Source organism: Carassius carassius, chromosome 2, assembly GCF_963082965.1.
Source record: "Carassius carassius chromosome 2, fCarCar2.1, whole genome shotgun sequence".
Lineage (NCBI taxonomy): Eukaryota > Metazoa > Chordata > Actinopteri > Cypriniformes > Cyprinidae > Carassius > Carassius carassius.
In genome coordinates this window covers 49,020,581-49,038,324 of record NC_081756.1, presented here as the reverse complement: position 1 = coordinate 49,038,324, position 17,744 = coordinate 49,020,581, and the positions used below count along the sequence as shown (strand labels likewise).

Genomic DNA, 17,744 nt, shown 5'->3' with positions numbered 1-17,744 from the left:
TGCTTTGCAGATAAAACCATCTAAATTTTCCCTCTGATGGTTTGAGAGACTATCCATCCGGTGTCGCGAGTTTAAAAAAAAAAAACCTCCCACCGGATGCCGGCTAGATAACCTTACCTTTTCTATCCTATGGTTGGCGAGGATTCTCTCTTCGATGCCAGGAGCTCAAGCTCCCATTGGATGCTGACGGCTACCTTTCTTGCCGTTCTGTCTTACGTACGGAGAGGTTTACCCATTCAATGCATGGAGTCGTGGCTCCCATTGGATGTAGGTGAGAGCCTCCCGGCTAGACAGCCTTTCCTTTTCCATCTTTTGGCCAGCGAGGCTTACCCGTTCAATGCCAGGAGCTAAGCTCCTATCGGACGTAGGTGAGAGCCTCCCGGCTAGACAACTTTTCCGTCCTTCAGCCAGAGAGGCGTACTCATTCGATGCCGGGAGCTAAGCTCCTATCGGACGTCGGTCAGAGCCTCCTGGCTAGACAACCTTACCTTTTCCATCCTTCGGCCAGCAAGGCTTACCCGTTTTGGTCCCATTGGACGCTGGCGAGAGCCTCCTGGCCAGACAACCATTACCATTCCACGTGGTTTAGGTCGCAAAACCGATCTACCCAATATGCAAGCCGTCCGATGCCGCAAGTATCAAACACACAAACAAACCCTCCTTCCATCCCACGGTCGTCGAGGCTTACCCGTCCCATGCCGTGAGTAGCGAACTCCCATAAGACGTTGACGAGACCCTCACATCCACACAAACTTACCTTTTCCATTCTATGGCCTGCGAGGCTTACCCATTCGATTCCGGGAACAGGAAGTCCCCGTTGGATACTGGCGAGAGCCTCCTGGCCACTTAATGTTACATCTTCCATCTCACATCCGGAGAGGCTTACCCGTTCGATGCGCGTGCTCCCTTTGGACGCCGGCAAGAGCCTCCCAGTTAGACAACCTTACCTTTTCCATTTCTATGGTCAGCGAGGCTTACCTGTTCGATGTGTGTGCTCCCTTCGGATGCTGGTGAGAGCCTCCTGGCCAGACAACCTTTACCTTTCCATTGTACAGTCGGCGAGACTTAACCCGTTCAATGCGTGTGCTCCCTTCGAAAGTCGGTAAGAGTCTCCCGGCCGCGCAACTTACCTTTCCATTTGACGGTAGGCGAGGCTTAACCGTCCAATGCTACGAGTCTCGACCTCTCGCCAAATCCTCCAAAAAAAAAAAAAACCCTCTCGGCTATCCTCACATCTTTTAACCCCGCCTGGCGAGGCTTACCCATTTGATGTTCTGAGTATGATACCCCATCGGATGACAACCACGCTGCTTCTCCTCATCAGCCGGTAGGGCTCACCGTTCCAATGCCACAAGCTCCCATTGAGCATCGGCTCGAGCCCTACTGATTGGGCACTCACAACCACGTAGTTCAGTACCTGCAGCCGGTAGTGCCAACCCTTCCAACACCTAAGTCGCTCCCACCAGAGTATGTAGGCCCTTCCGGCCTGCCAATGAGACGACTTCTCAGAAAATCTAAATAAGCGTTATTTAAACTGGCGGCTGTCCTCTTGTTCATTTGCTTTTTGGGGTGTACTCTAGGTTCGGGCCATTCCCGAGCTCGGAGCCCTTCCCCGGACAGCACGGCAAATATGCATACCATACCTCAGCTAATTATATGTAAGCGTGAACTCGTGAAATAATGTTTTATTAACAAGATTCGGGAGGAGCGAGTCAGATACTTAGCCTAATCAACACAGGTGGACCATAATCAAGTAATCAATCCCATAGTATAAATATCGCTGACTTACCTCTATCCATTGACGGTTTATCAGCATCCCTCCTCCATCCCATATCCTCACTTTGAGTTCACTTTATAAATAGACGGGTACTCTAGGTTCGGGCCATTCCCGAGCTCGGAGCCCTTCCCCAGACAGCACGCCAAATATGCATATCATACCTCAGCTAATTATATGTAAGCGTGAACGCCTGAATAATCTTTGTGCGAATCCGACATTAAACTGATTGAGATTGATTAAGCTGCAAATAGTTTTACATGTGGATTATAATTTTCGGGAACCGAGTTAAACATAAATTGTAACCATTGATCTCTAAAGCACCTTTCACACTGCACGTCGGACCCGGCAAATTGTTGGAACATTGCCGGGTCGCCTTCTGTGTGAAAGCAAACACGTCCCGGGATTGAATCCGGGTCGGGGACCTAGTAACATTGCCGGGTTCAGTCCCAGAACGAGCGCTGTGTGAACAAAAGCCAGATCTAATGCCGTGTCATAGTGATGACTCACGTTATCGAGTGACTCTTTTACCTGCTGTTTTGAAGGAAGATCAACCTTCGCGACAAAAACAATATGTGCAAACTGTAATGAAGCAGACATCAGTCAATTCCTCACTTTCCGCTCTGAAACTGAGATCGTTCGCTTGCTTCAGTGAAAGTATAATGTGCCTAATGTTTTCGACTCGTACATTACACGTCACACCCTGATGTCACGTGTCATTACAGGATCTTTTTACGGGTTGTGTGTGAACGCACGCACATATTCCGGGTAATCACTGGCAGTGTGAAAGTGCAAAATCTAGTGACCCGGGAAAAATTGCCGGAACACTTTACCAGTGTATTTGCCGGAATCACAGTGTGAAAGGGGCTTAAGTTAGAGCTGTAATCGAGCCTTAAAAGTTAGGCCCGACAGGACCCGAGCCCGACAAGTACATTTTGATTGACAGCTTTTTAAAAGCCCGAACCCATTTACAGCCCGACATTATTCAAATCTGCGCACGCACACAGCTCTTTTGCCTTTTGTCAAGAATGAGTCATTTATACATATTTTAACATAATTTATTCATAAATAACATAGACTAGGCCACTTGGAAGTTGGAACAAAGAAATAAAATAAGTCCTCTGTAACATCTCAGCACTCTAAATAGGCATAGGCTCATTTAGCCTATAAATAGAACAACGCAACAATAAAAACTTTTTTTAACAAATTATATTTTTTAACAAATGTCTTTATTAACAAATTATATTAAGGTAAATTTTAAATTAAGATGCATTGCTGCGCTCACTGATGGTGCGTCATTATTCACTTATTATTCTCATTATAAACATGTTCAAAAATTTTCCACACCTCAGACTTTGCTTTAGTTGGTGGTGCAACCAAAACGTAATTGCCAGAGCCAAGCCTCCGTTACACCTACTCAGCATCCATTTTCGCATCTTTCTCCATTTTCGTATCTTTCTCGCGCTAACCGAAACACATCACAAGACCGGAGCGCAAGCCCGAGTCTGACCCAAGCCCGCGTAAGATGATATAAATTAAGCCAGAATAATTACTGCAGGAAAGTCATTACTGCAGGAACTAGAGGGATGTAGTCCAAACGGGCCGTTCGTTGTAGGTGAATTCTGTTAAATAAAATATCTCGCTTGGCATTGAACTTTGAGCTTTAGAATTTTACAGATATTATTTATACTCTAACAACAACATTACACACTAATGTAACCCGGACTTATCTGTTATTCCGGGTATACAATTCTTTTGTATATAATTATTATAAATAGTTAGTGATTTTATTAAAAGTTCATAACTGTATAATTGTTAATTTAAACTTAAGTAAATTGTAAATAAATAGTGAAGATTGGAAAATAAAAAGAAAGTTGGATATGACGTAGTTGACCAATGAGATGCCGTTAAGGCGATCTCTCTCTGATGAGTCAGCAGAATCAGGAAGGTACAGAGAGGATCGCAACTTTGAGCTAGAGTGGAGTTCCGGCAAGATGGCGGACTGAGTAGTCAAGCTGTTTCGTGCTCTCACAAAAATTCCCAAGTTAGTTTAGCTTGATAAGTTTTTTTTCCACCTCTACCTGCTAGTACACATACCCAAAGTTGTGGTGCCGATATGGAAGATCATTGTTACGAAATGGAAATAGCTGTAGGTTTGAGCAAAAGGGAGAGAGGAGCTGATTCTGATCCACCCACACCAAATAAACCCCAAAAAGGGAAAAAGTCTGAAAAAAAACAACAGAGAGTGAGGAAAACGAGGTGCCCAATTCGGCTATTCTGGATGCGATTAAATCCCTTGGATCTAAGGTAGATTTACAGCATGAAGAATTAAGCACGCAAATGAAGCAGCACTGTGCAATGATTGCAAGCGTTGCTAAGTCCGTCCAAATAAATGCACAGGAGTTACAATAATGCAAAGACAAAATTAAAATGATGGAGAAACAAATTGAAAATTTATCCGAAGTCAATAATGATCTGAAAATTTGTGTGCTGGAAGAGGAAAGATATAAGAGAAGATGGTGTCTTCACATGAAAGGTCTCAAGGAGAACTCAAACAAGCGCATAAGAGAGGATGTGATTCAACTTCAGGGCAAGATAATGCCTGAGTTTGCTTCTACTATGGAGGAGGCTGTGGATGTCATGCATCAGGTGGGAAGAAAGGAGACCATTCGTTCAAGTGCGGTGATCATTCTTTTTACCCACAGATTGGCGCGGGACGAAGTATGGAAGAGAACCAAGTCGTCATCGGTGTGCAAAGAAGCTGGCATCCGTTTTGCCGAAGACCTGACGAAAGAAGATAGACTATTGAGACGTCAATTATGGCCAAAAATCGAACAAGCCAGGAAGGAAGGCAAGGCGGCTGGGTTTAGAGGTCCATTTGGATATATCGAGGGTAAACGTATCTCTCAAAAAGGGTATTGACTGCTTCTCTTTGATATGAGGTGAGGTGGGGTGATAAAGGAATGGGACTCTGTTTTTTCTATCCCACAAACTCTAAACGTAGTCTACATCTTTATTTGGATTTACATTTTTAGTTTTTGTATTCAATTTTAAGTTTTATCTGTTTAATTGTTCATGTTCGTGTTAAAATCTGATATTGTGGAGTGCAATATCTCATTTTCTTCTTTAAATTGTAGGGGTTTAAAGGAGAAAGGCAATTTTCTTATTTTGCAAAAGTCAAAAATCACATTGTTTTTTTCTACAAGAAACACATTCAGAGTTGGCAGATGTTACCTTTTGGAAAAAGCAGTGGGGGGATGTTATGTTATTTAGTCATGGTTCAAATCGGTCTGCAGGGGTCGCTATATGCATGAATAAATGCCCAGGCAAGATTATTACACACAAGGCTGATGTTAATGGCCATTGGCTTCCAGTGGTCCTACACTTAGACGAAATATTTTTCATTTTAGTTAATGTGTATGGGTATAATGTTCAAACCCAGAATAAAGGTCTGTTGGAGACAATAACAAATGTCATAAGTGACCTAAAAACTAGTTACCCTACAGATTATATTTTAATCGGTGGCGATTTTAACATGACACCAGATGAATACATGGATAGACAACAGTCTAAATTTGATATTTCTCATGCTAACAGTATTATTAAAAATGTCTGCTTATCCAATGGATTAATTGATATTTGGAGAAACTTAAACCCCACTGCCAGACCCACTGCCAGATCGGATCTGATTCTCTTTCAAGTAATGCGACTAAGTGTAATATTTCAGGTGCCCCCTTTACAGATCATTGTGTGATCAACTTAATCTTAAAATAAAGAAATAAATATTGTTATACTAGAGGCTATTGGAAATTGAATGCAGACTTGTTGAATCATACAGATTTTTCAACCCTGTATCACACGAAATACGTTCTAAGGAAACTATTTTGCAAATCGCAATTACGTTACATGCCAACATATAAGCAGTGCTATTACGTTGGTCCTTAACCTAATATAAGCAGTGCTATTACGTTGGTCCTTAACCTAATATAAGCAGTGCTATTACGTTGGTCCTTGACCTAATATAGCCAATTTATTGCAGTGCTATTACGTTTGTCCTGAACATAATACATCCAAAGCAGGTTTCTTTTCACACGTAGCAGCTAATGCTGTTCATTTTTTTTTTTTTTTAATTTACTCCCTTTTTTCTCATCGGGCTACAAAATATTATCTATGCCAGGGGGAGTCAAACGGCGCCACCCAGATAATTTTATCTGGCCCTCCAACTGGTTTTTGATGTTTAAAACCCCTCGCAATCTGATATCAAAGTCCCCGCAAAGGTTTAGCGCTTTCAGCGGTGAGTTTAACAACACTCAACTCCAGGTAAAACAGCATTCAGCGGTGAGTTTGACCAAAGCAACGCTCAACTTCAGGAAAAACGGCATTAAAAGGTGAGTTTAACAACGCTCCAAGGCGCGTTTTCTTAACCGTTTTCTTACAACCCATTCTCGCTTATCGCTTATTCATAGTTTATCACTATGAAATCACGTTCAAGAAGTCTCATTCAGCACACATCGCGATACTTGCCATCAGTTTACATGTGCCACAGGTTCGGTGAGTAACTTAGATGTAAATTCGCTCTTTTAATGCCTGTTATAAAATGTATTCTGTCTTCTTTATTAATCAGATTAGCACCGTATTGTTTACTTGCTGTATCAGTCATCCGAGGCTGTCTTTCAGTTTCATTGCGTTTAACTAAATGAACACAGCTGCTAACTAGTGTGATTAAACTCTGTCGGTCACGTGACGTGCCATAGACTTTCAATATATTAATTTCAGGTTCAAAGATGTAAATTTGTAGTAAAATCATGGTAACCACAACACGAACAACAGTAACAAATTAAATTTGAAGTTAAAACCCAGGAACGGGCCATTTACCATGTTTTTACCACAGTAACTGTAGTTTCACTATGGTATATTAATAATCAATACAACAATACAATAATCATCAAACTAACTATGGTTGTACAACTGTAATGGTCGTTTTTTGATGTGCTTTTATATGACAAATATCACAGTAATCACATTTACTGTACCATGCTTTTGATACATTTTTATGTAAATCCAAAAAAAGTAAATAAATCTTTAAAAAATAAATTATCTGTTTATAATTCTATTTTATGCTACCACCCCCCTCCTTCTTATTTTTATTATTATTTTATTTTTTTAGCTGAAAAGATGTAAAGGAAGCAGTCATCCCTGTGGTGTTTCTGGAGAGGTATTCCTTCAGAAATGGAGAAGACAGAAAGCTGCGGAGGCAGACATTTGCAGCAGTAAGTCTGTGATAGTGTTACCGTTTTATCAAACGGCTGTCATAAATTGCACAGCATTTGTTGTTTCTTAACCTTTTGCACTGTCCAAATACCCACACTTGCCATCTTTGCACTTGACCACTTGATTATTTATTTGACATATTTCCTGTGTTTAGCCCAAGTGTTCGAGTGAGCATGGTGACCAAAAGTGTGTGTCGAACTTTTCATGACCTGATGACTGTGTTTCCCAATCCTGGTCCTGGAGAGCCCCAACACTGCACGGTTTTGGTGTCTCTCTTATCTGACAAACACACTTTTGAGGTCTTGGAGTCTTCACTGATGAGCTGATGAGTTGAATCAGATGTGTTTGATCAGGGAGACATCTCAAATGTGCAGTGTTGGGGTTCTCCAGGACCAGGATTGGGAACCACTGCCTTATGGGACACACTTTGTAAAAATTGATATGTAATAGTGATTTTGACCACAGGAAGAACAGCACTCATATGTATATGAGATAGCTGATTGTTGGATCAATAAACAACAACTTAAGTGTTTACAGAGTTTTCGTTTTTTTTAATTTTTTTATTCAACTTTGCATTTGAAAATAAATTCTAAATCTCTTTTCATTAGTCCCTATTACAGAGGACAATTTAATTTTTGGTGCTTCTAATTAAGTGAAAAAAAAAGCAGTTGCAAATGATGTAGAAAATAAATGTACTTTTCTGTGCACCAAGAAAACGTGCAACACTTTGTTTTACTACCAAATTATTCTCAATATCTTTATTATTATTATTATTATTAATGTTTTACATACATTGGAAAGGTTTCTGTGACCAGATCAATTACACTACTGATAACCGTCCTTTAAGCATGTACTATTTTTTAAAAATAATTCATATAAATATACAACCCGAATTCCGGAAAAGTTGGGACATTTTTTAAATTTTAATAAAATGAAAACTAAAGGAATTTCAAATCACAAGAGCCAATATTTTATTCACAATATAACATAGATAACGTAGCAAATGTTTAAACTGAGAAATTTTACACTTTTATCCACTTAATTAGCTCATTTAAAATTTAATGCCTGCTACTGGTCTCAAAGAAGTTGGCACAAGGGCAACAAATGGCTAAAAAAGCAAGCAGTTTTGAAAAGATTCAGCTGGGAGAACATCTAGTGATTAATTAAGTTAATTGATATCAGGTCTGTAACATGATTAGCTATAAAAGCTTTGTCTTAGAGAAGCAGAGTCTCTCAGAAGTAAAGATGGGCAGAGGCTCTCCAATCTGTGAAAGACTGCGTAAAAAAATTGTGGAAAACTTTAAAAACAATGTTTCTCAACGTCAAATTGCAAAGGCTTTGCAAATCTCATCATCTACAGTGCATAACATCATCAAAAGATTCAGAGAAACTGGAGAAATCTCTGTGCGTAAGGGACAAGGCCGGAGACCTTTATTGGATGCCCGTGGTCTTCGGGCTCTCAGACGACACTGCATCACTCATTGGCATGATTGTGTCAATGACATTACTAAATGGGCCCAGGAATACTTTCAGAAACCACTGTCGGTAAACACAATCCGCCGTGCCATCAGCAGATGCCAACTAAAGCTCTATCATGCAAAAAGGAAGCCATATGTGAACATGGTCCAGAAGCGCCGTCGTGTGCTGTGGGCCAAGGTTCATTTAAAATTGACTATTTCAAAGTGGAATAGTGTTTTATGGTCAGACGAGTCAAAATTTGACATTCTTGTTGGAAATCACGGACGCCGTGTCCTCCGGGCTAAAGAGGAGGGAGACCTTCCAGCATGTTATCAGTGTTCAGTTCAAAAGCCAGCATCTCTGATGGTATGGGGGTGCATAAGTGCATACGGTATGGGCAGCTTGCATGTTTTGGAAGGCTCTGTGAATGCTGAAAGGTATATAAAGGTTTTAGAGCAACATATGCTTCCCTCCAAACAACGTCTATTTCGGGGAAGGCCTTGTTTATTTCAGCAGGACAATGCAAAACCACATACTGCAGCTATAACAACAGCATGGCTTCGTCGTAGAAGAGTCCGGGTGCTAACCTGGCCTGCCTGCAGTCCAGATCTTTCACCTATAGAGAACATTTGGCGCATCATTAAACGAAAAATACGTCAAAGACGACCACGAACTCTTCAGCAGCTGGAAATCTATATAAGGCAAGAATGGGACCAAATTCCAACAGCAACTCATAGCCTCAATGCCCAGACGTCTTCAAACTGTTTTGAAAAGAAAAGGAGATGCTACACCATGGTAAACATGCCCCGTCCCAACTATTTTGAGACCTGTAGCAGACATCAAAATTGAAATGAGCTCATTTTGTGCATAAAATTGTTCTCAGTTTAACTTTCTCAGTTTAAACATTTGCTATGTTATCTATGTTCTATTGTGAATAAAATATTGGCTCATGTGATTTGAAAGTCTTTTAGTTTTCATTTTATTAAAATTTAAAAAACGTCCCAACTTTTCCGGAATTCGGGTTGTAGCTTGCTATTATTGACTAGCTTTTAATAATAGATGCATTTAACATTTAATTATACAGCATCATTACAGAGGCTGCTTTGATGGTCTAAAAAAAGTTGCATGTAATTAAATAATATTTCCTTTCTGTCTTTCAGTAACTGTTTGCAGATAATGCTGTTCTTCTCCATCATGCACAAGGACTCACCTCTTTAACTCTTTATCTCCCCATCAGTGATTAGACTTTGCAGAGGTTAGATTTTTGCAGAAAATGCAACTTTGTTTTAATTCTAAGCTTATAATGATTACACTGTGACCTTCCAGCAACCCATATACTGTATGCAGAACCAGTGATCAAAACAATAGTTGAAAATAGTATTTTCATATTGATAAAGCATTGTGTTCCCTTTTTAAAGCTTCATACAGTAAACTTTGCTTCTGGTGCTTTTATCATAAAAAAAAAAAAGCATCAGTTCTCATCAGCAGTTTTCGTAAAGGATGTATTCATGCACAGCCATCCCCTAGTTCCAGTCATAAAGTGAATGATGTTATTGTCGGTTTTGTTTCTGCATTTTTATGTAGCAGGTGTTTGTTTTCCTGAACACGTTTTCTTTCTTCCATTGTTCGGACAATCAGTGTTTATTTGATGCTGTGCTGATGGAGTTTTATAGATGATGTTGCACACTTGACATGCATGTCTTCATGGATTTTATTTTCTGAGTTTGAAACCGTGTTGTATCACTTTTTGGTCAATTAAATTCTCCAGTGTTCTCTGAAAGACTATCTGTTTTTTTTTTATAAAAGTATTTGCAAAGTATTTTTATTCTTCATAGTGGCAAAAACAAACTTATTGACAGAGGATGCAGTGCAGTTATATGGGCACTTTGTCTTTGAATTAGTTTTTTCTTTCTGTTTTTATTGCTAGAGTTCAAATGGTAGAGAATGGCAAATCACAGAAACACAAAAGTTAATAATTTTTATAACTTTAAAACACAACATAACATACAATGTAAATGTTAGAAGCTCATCATTTGATTAGAAAATGCACTTGTCTTTGAAAAAAAAAATCTTATATTTAATGAGAGTAATTGGTTAGATAGAACTGCGAATGCTGGCCATGTGCTCATCAATATTGCCCAATTTTTGTCAAGCTGAACAACAATAATTAGAGAATTTGCATTATTGTTGGAGGAAGGTTTGGACGTTAATAAAACACAATCTAATAGATAGCAAATGTTATTGATTGTTAACCAATCTATCCCTTCAACCGAAAGATAACGGTCATAAATGGATAAGGAAGCGTGGCGCCGCTGCTCAGCTTTGATATCATTGGCTGTCAATATCCCTTGTCACCGCAGGACAGTCTGTGGTTGGACTATCTTTTAACCCATATTAAACAGCGCATCGTGTTACAAAAGTATGTTTTGCTGCTATTATCACATTAGTAATAGATTAAGTCAACAAGTAAGGGTTGCTATGTTGAGAAAAAATGACCTCTTTAGCGAGAACCTAACCCTAACCCTAAGCTTAACTTCAAAGAACTACAAAAAACAGCGCCTAGTTTTCCCTTTCCATAGATAGAACGACGGAGGCTTGTGGGTAATGTAGTTTAAATCGGTTTATTGACGAAATGAAATAAATAAGATATTTAGTGGAAAACTGGATTTCTAAATATTTTCATTGTGTAAACCTCTATGATATAATTGAAAGACAGAGTGAAATTTGGTATTTTAGAGTGAGCAATATTTAAAATGCCTTTATGACACAATTCCATTCATTTCTGAAAACTGTTCCCGACATTATTTTATCAGCATAGCATAAGTAATAATCCTGCTGATTTTCGTTTTGATATGTTTATTGGACTCTGATTTACAGCCATTTGAAATGTACAGTTTTGGGCTCTTCCGGGGGGTGCTACGGGGCCCCTGGGGGTAGAAGGGCAGTAAAACCAACATATAGATATTCTCCTCATCATGGACAACAAACTAAGCTGAGTCACATTTATATCTGACAGTTTTCACAGTCCACACTTTTCTAATCTTAACATCATGGCTAGTAAAGCTTTTGACAGGACATGGTGAGGCCATCTGATGAAACATGGACAAATTATAAAGAAATGATTTAATAATAAAAATAATAGATTATTTATTTTATTTTTGAAGTTAACAGTAATAAATAGAATGGATGAACCTGCAACAACTTGCCATTATCTATTCCCCACTGTTAAGCAGTAATCAAGGACAATGCATACACATTGTGATACTTCACTATTACACAAGGAAGAATTCATGGAGTACTAAGAATACTATATATATATATATATATATATATATATATATATATATATATATATATATATATATATATATATATATATATATATATATATAAGAATACTTTATATATAAACTAATTAGCAACAATCAGTGTAAAAATGTCCTCCTCACCCCTGTATCTTACTCCTCAGGTGCTGGACATCAGTAATGTGGATGCTCTTGGTTTGAATACAGTACAAGATCCACGTTGATCATTCCTGCTACATTCTCAGTTATCCCTCAAGTGTTTGTAACAATAAAGCAAATGGCTTTTCAAAATAATTCATCTAGTAACTCCCTTTATATATAAATATATTTTAAAAAAGCCATATTTGTGATAAATATATAAAATAATAACTTTCTGGTGTATTTTTGAAAAAAAAAAAAATTATGTCTTAAGTAAAAAATAATCCTGTAATTAATAATTTGTAGTTTTTCAAGTGTAGAATAAACACATATGAGCCTACCTAGTAAAATTATGAATTTACCAAGAATTTTCAACACACAATATTCACCATATTAATTTTATTGAAGCATAGACTATGAAGTTGATAAAGTAGCATCAAGACAAACACAATTCAAGGAAAATAATAATGGATCAAAAATTCATTAATATCATAAATTAATCAGTTCACACAGAGGAGTGATGAAATGTCCTTAAAACTAAAAGGATTCCATCCAGTCAACTGTGACACAGATCATGTGATACATATAAGACGTGATACTGTTTCAGAAAACAATGATCCCTTATCATCACATCTAAACTGGTTTCATCTCCCCGTCATGATCTTCTTCTCTCGTGTCTGGAAACAGTTTGTGGTTGATATCCAGTGTAGCCTTTTCTCAGCCAGAGGATCTCTCAGTCCTAACATCCCATTTTCAGACAGTTCCCAGACCTGGTCAAAGTAAAACAAACAATACAAACAATCCAGATGAAGTTGTTTAATGGACAGAGAGCTCAGCTTATGTTCTGTGTGATTGTAGCAGGGTGAGCAACTATGACCCTTGTAGTACTGTACACTTACCATTCTTCAAGCTGTTTTAAGACCTTTTGAGAAGCTTTTTCTCTGAAGACAATTTACCACATCCTCTTCTTTCACTCCTTTCAAGAGCATCACTTGGTCAAAACCCCTCATTTGGCTGATGAGATCATCTGTACAAATTAAAATACTGCAATAAACAATTTAAATATGCAAGAATTAAGAAAAAGTTAGAGGCAAAGGACTTGCTCATGAAACACCCCTTAGCATGTGACAGAAATGTTTGCCTCTAGAATTCATCTATTGTTGCAGTAAATGTGTCTTCTTCCTCTAGAATCTTTCTCCAAAGTTCCTGACTTCTCTCACAAATGTGTTTTAGTCTGTGCGGTGTAAGGCCTTGCTTCAGACCAATCAACTATCAATCCACAATTTATAACAAAACATTTATGAAACAATTAAATAATGTAAACCACTTTTATAAAACTTGTTTTCTTTTATTTAAGACAAACAGGTGGTGTGTTTTTTTTAACCTAAAATTAAAAAATGTTCCTGTCACACTTTGCCAACATGCTATAATTGTAATAGCTGTATCAAAAAAAAATAAAATAAAAAATATTAGAAAGAATAATCACGGCTGACATGACCAGTCCTGTGAAAGATCATCATAAAGTGCTGTAACACATAACAGCATTGCTTCAACACACACATACCAGAGGACTTCTGTCTTTGTTTGAGCTCAAGATGGCCATCTTCATTCCTCATCCTGGGCAAATCATTTCCTTGGTCTTCCTTATCTTCTGAAAAACAAGATAATCTCTACTTACTCTGTGTGTAATTAATATTGCTCATTAAACATATAATTAAGTTAATTTAAAGTAAGATTCAGACCAGAGCATTTGATGAGTAAATGTTGATTCAAAAATACTCTAAACAAATGTACCTGGGAAGAGCTGATCATGGCAAGATTCGCTGAGACTCAGTAATGGCTCTTTTAGTTTTTAGGAAGATTTGTGAGGGTTGGCTCACCAAAAACTTCTGAAAAAGAAGAACAGCATTATCTGCAAACAATCCTGTAAGACAGAAATAAAGGAAATTTTATTACATTACATGTAACTTATACATTACTGTGTGTATGTAATTATACAGCCTATAAATAAAGATGCTGTATAATTAAATGTTAAATGCATCCATTAATAAAAGCAAGTCAATAATAACAAGCTATATTATATAATATAACCTATAATAATAATATAAGCTATAATATAACCTTTCCAATGTATGTGAAATATTAATGATAATAATAATAATAATAATAATTAGATATTGAAAATATTTTTTCACTTAATTAGAAGCACCAAAAATTAAATTGTCCTCTGTAATAGGGACTAATGAAAAGAGATTTAGAATTTATTTTAAAATGCTAAGTTGAATAATAATAATAAAAAAAAAAACTAAAAATCTCTGTAAACACATAAGTGTGTCCCATAAGGCAGTGTCCTGGTCCTGGAGAATCCCAACACTGCACATTTGATATGTCTCCCTGATCAAACACACCTGATTCAACTCATCAGCTCATCAGAGAAAACTCCAAGACCTCAAAAGTGTGTTTGTCAGGTAAGAGAGACACCAAAACCATGCAGTGTTGGGGCTCTCCAGGACCAGGATTGGGAAACACAGTGTTACAGTGTCTTCAAATGCGCCATCTCCTCCTGAGAAACCGGATCATCCAGTCCGCTGTTGAAATAGTCGTGTAAAGCCGCATCATTGTACCCCATACCCTCGGCCAGGGACCAGAACACCTGTGCCAGGGCACCCACTTCATTGCCTCCTTGGAAGAGGGCGGTCAACCGGAGATACCTTGCAGCTTTCTGTCTTCTCCATTTCTGAAGGAATACCTCTACAGAAACACCACAGGAATGACTGCTTCCTTTACATCTTTTCAGCTAAAAAATATATATATATATATAATAAAAATAAGAAAGGAGGGGGGGTAGAATAAAATAGATTTATAAACAGAATTTTAATAATGTTTTGTGAGCAAAATATTTAAAATATAAACTGATATGAATCGACTGCAAGAGGCGAAAAATGTGTCCTTTTATTTTTTTTTATTTTTACGGTCGAGGCCGGAATCCTCCAGGGCGGAGCAGAAGACCACCACAGCCGTGTGGTCAGGGCAGAAGCCCCCCAAGGCGGAGCAGAAGACCACCGCATACGTGCGGCCAGACCAACGGGAGGTGTTCATACTGGATTCCAGAGGATCGGTGCTGACTTTACTCTGCTCATGAAGATTATTGGTGACTTGCATTTGTTCATGAAGATCCCCGGTGACTTGACTCAGTCCTTGAAGATCCCCGGTGACTTGACTCAGTCCTTGAAGATCCCCGGTGACTTGACTCAGTCCTTGAAGATCACCGGTGACTTGACTCAGTCCTTGAAGATCACCGGTGACTTGACTCAGTCCTTGAAGATCACCGGTGACTTGACTCAGTCCTTGAAGATCACCGGTGACTTGACTCAGTCCTTGAAGATCACCGTTGACTTGACTCAGTCCTTGAAGATCACCGTTGACTTGACTCAGTCCTTGAAGATCACCGTTGACTTGACTCAGTCCTTGAAGATCACCGGTGACTTGACTCAGTCCTTGAAGATCACCGGTGACTTGACTCAGTCCTTGAAGATCACCGGTGACTTGACTCAGTCCTTGAATATCACCGGTGACTTGACTCAGTCCTTGAAGATCACCGGTGACTTGACTCTTTCCTTGAAGATCACCGGTGACTTGACTCTTTCCTTGAAGATCACCGGTGACTTGACTCTTTCCTTGAAGATCACCGGTGACTTGACTCTGTCCTTGAAGATCACCGGTGACTTGACTCTGTCCTTGAAGATCACCGGTGACTTGACTCTGTCCTTGAAGGTCACCAGTGACTTGACTTGACTCTGAAAGGTCAACAGTGACTAGCCTTGTCTCTGGAAAGTCCATGGTGACTAGTCCTGACTCTGGAAGGTCAAAGGTGACTAACCCTGACTCTGGAGGGTCCGCGGGCACCTGACTAGACTCTGGAGGGTCAACCGGAACCTGACTCAACTCTGAAAATTCAACGGTCTCCTGACTCGACTCTGGAAGGTCAACAGGAACTAGCCCTGACTCTGGAGGGTCAGCGGTGACTAACCCTGACTCTGGAAGGTCGACGGTGACTAACCCTGACTCTGGAAGGTCAACGGTGACTAACCCTGACTCTGGAAGGTCGACGGTGACTAACCCTGACTCTGGAAGGTCCATGAGCACCTGACTCGACTTTGGAGGGTCCACGAGCATCTGACTCGACACTGGAGGGTCAACCGGAACCTGACTCGACTCTGGAAAGTTAATGGGCACCTGACTCGACTCTGGAAGGTCAACAGGAATCTGACTTAAATCTGGGGAATCAACTGGAACGTGACTCAACTCTGGAAGGTCAACAGGAACTAGCCCTGACTCTGGAAGGTCGATGGTGACAAACCCTGACTCTGGAGGGTCCATGAGCACCTGACTCGACTTTAGAGGATCCACGAGCACCTGACTCGACTCTGGAGGGTCAACCGGAACCTGACTCAACTCTGGAAAGTCAATGGACACCTGACTCGACTCTGGAAGGTCAACAGGAATCTGACTTGATTCTGGGGAATCAACTGGAACGTGACTTGACTCTGGATGGTCAACAGGAGCCTGACTTGACTCTGGACAGTCAACTGGAATTTGACTCGGCTCTGGAAGGTTGACAGGAACTAGCCCTGACTCTGGAAGGTCGACAGTGACTAACCCTGACTCTGGAGGGTCCATGAACACCTGACTTGACTCTGGAGGGTCAACCGGAACCTGACTCAACTCTGGAAAGTCAACGGGCACCTGACTTGGCTCTGGAAGGTCAACTGGAATCTGACTCACCTCTGGAGGGTCAACAGGAATATGACTCGACTCTGGAAGGTCAATCGGAACCTGACTCAACTCTGGAGGGTCAACGGGAACCTGACTCAACTCAGGAAAGCCCACTGTAACTGCCATCCTCTGCAGTGGCTCCGGGCTGACGGCAATGTTGCGCAGTGGCGCTGGGTTGGTGGCCATCTTATACTGTGGTGCTGGCTCAGCAGACGTGACGTGAACAGTTCTGGGAATCTCTAGGATCTTTGACAGCATGGAGAAATAATCCAAAAACGTCTCTGCAGCCATCTTGGGTGTTGGCGCTTAACTGGCGGCCATATTGCACGGTGGCGCTGGACTGGTGACCACCTTGTGCTGTGGCGTTGTGCTGGCGTCCATCTTGCCTCGTGGCGCTGGTTTGGCGGCCATCTTGTGCTGTGGCGCTGGGCTGGCAGCCATCTTGTTTCGTGACGCTGAGCTGGTGGCCATCTTGTGCTGTGGTGTGAGGCTGGCTTCCATCTTGCCTCGTGGTGCTGGGTTGGCGGCCATGTTGCCTCGTGGCGATGAGCTGGCGGCCATCTTGTGCTGTGGTGTGGGGCTGGCTTCCATCTTGCCTCGTGGTGCGGGGTTGGTGGCCATGCTGCGTAGCGGCACTGGGTTGGCGTCCATCTTATACAGCGGCGCTGGCTCAGCCAGTTTGCGCCTCCTCTCCCCTCTCTGTTCACAATGGGGAAACGACGGCTCCCATCCGAACACCGGGGCAATGGGAGGCCACAGTGGAGATCGCTGCCAGACCTCCTCTCGACTACTCCCTCCTGAGCGACCTCCCCTGGTTCCACGGAACACTACCATGCGGGTACCCTCAAACCCATTCCTCACCCGCTTGGTGACTGGGAAGGAACTATGGTTAGACATACTGCTGGATCCTCTAGGATGGAGTCCTTCTGTGACGATTCGCGACCAGAGAAACACAGGAGAGGGAGAGATCCAATTGCAGGTAAATTTATTAAACAAATGAGGGTAATCCAAATCAACAGTCC

General features: G+C 40.5%; 3 long non-coding RNA genes across 5 annotated transcripts in view; 2 read left to right on the top strand and 1 right to left on the bottom strand.

Annotated features, from left to right (window-relative positions):
* LOC132098399 (uncharacterized) overlaps positions 1-17,744 on the top strand; it is a 200,344-nt gene that overhangs the window by 138,088 nt on the left and 44,512 nt on the right. The window lies entirely within an intron of this gene.
* On the top strand, positions 6,201-7,456 carry LOC132098377 (uncharacterized). 2 transcript variants are annotated; one of them, XR_009422898.1, is made up of 3 exons: positions 6,201-6,325; positions 6,950-7,044; positions 7,200-7,456. It is a non-coding gene; the product is annotated as an uncharacterized LOC132098377 (long non-coding RNA). The 2 variants fall into 2 exon arrangements; XR_009422896.1 differs by having other exon boundaries at positions 6,942-7,044.
* The window catches only part of LOC132098388 (uncharacterized), a 53,540-nt gene continuing 48,589 nt past the window's right edge, over positions 12,794-17,744 (bottom strand). Inside the window, exons 2-3 of one of the 2 annotated variants that reach the window (XR_009422903.1) lie at positions 13,511-13,870; positions 12,794-12,973 (exon numbers count right to left, since the gene is read on the bottom strand). This is a non-coding gene — a long non-coding RNA (uncharacterized LOC132098388). The remainder of the gene's footprint in view (positions 12,974-13,510; positions 13,871-17,744) is intronic. The other variant, XR_009422906.1, reaches the window with a different exon arrangement.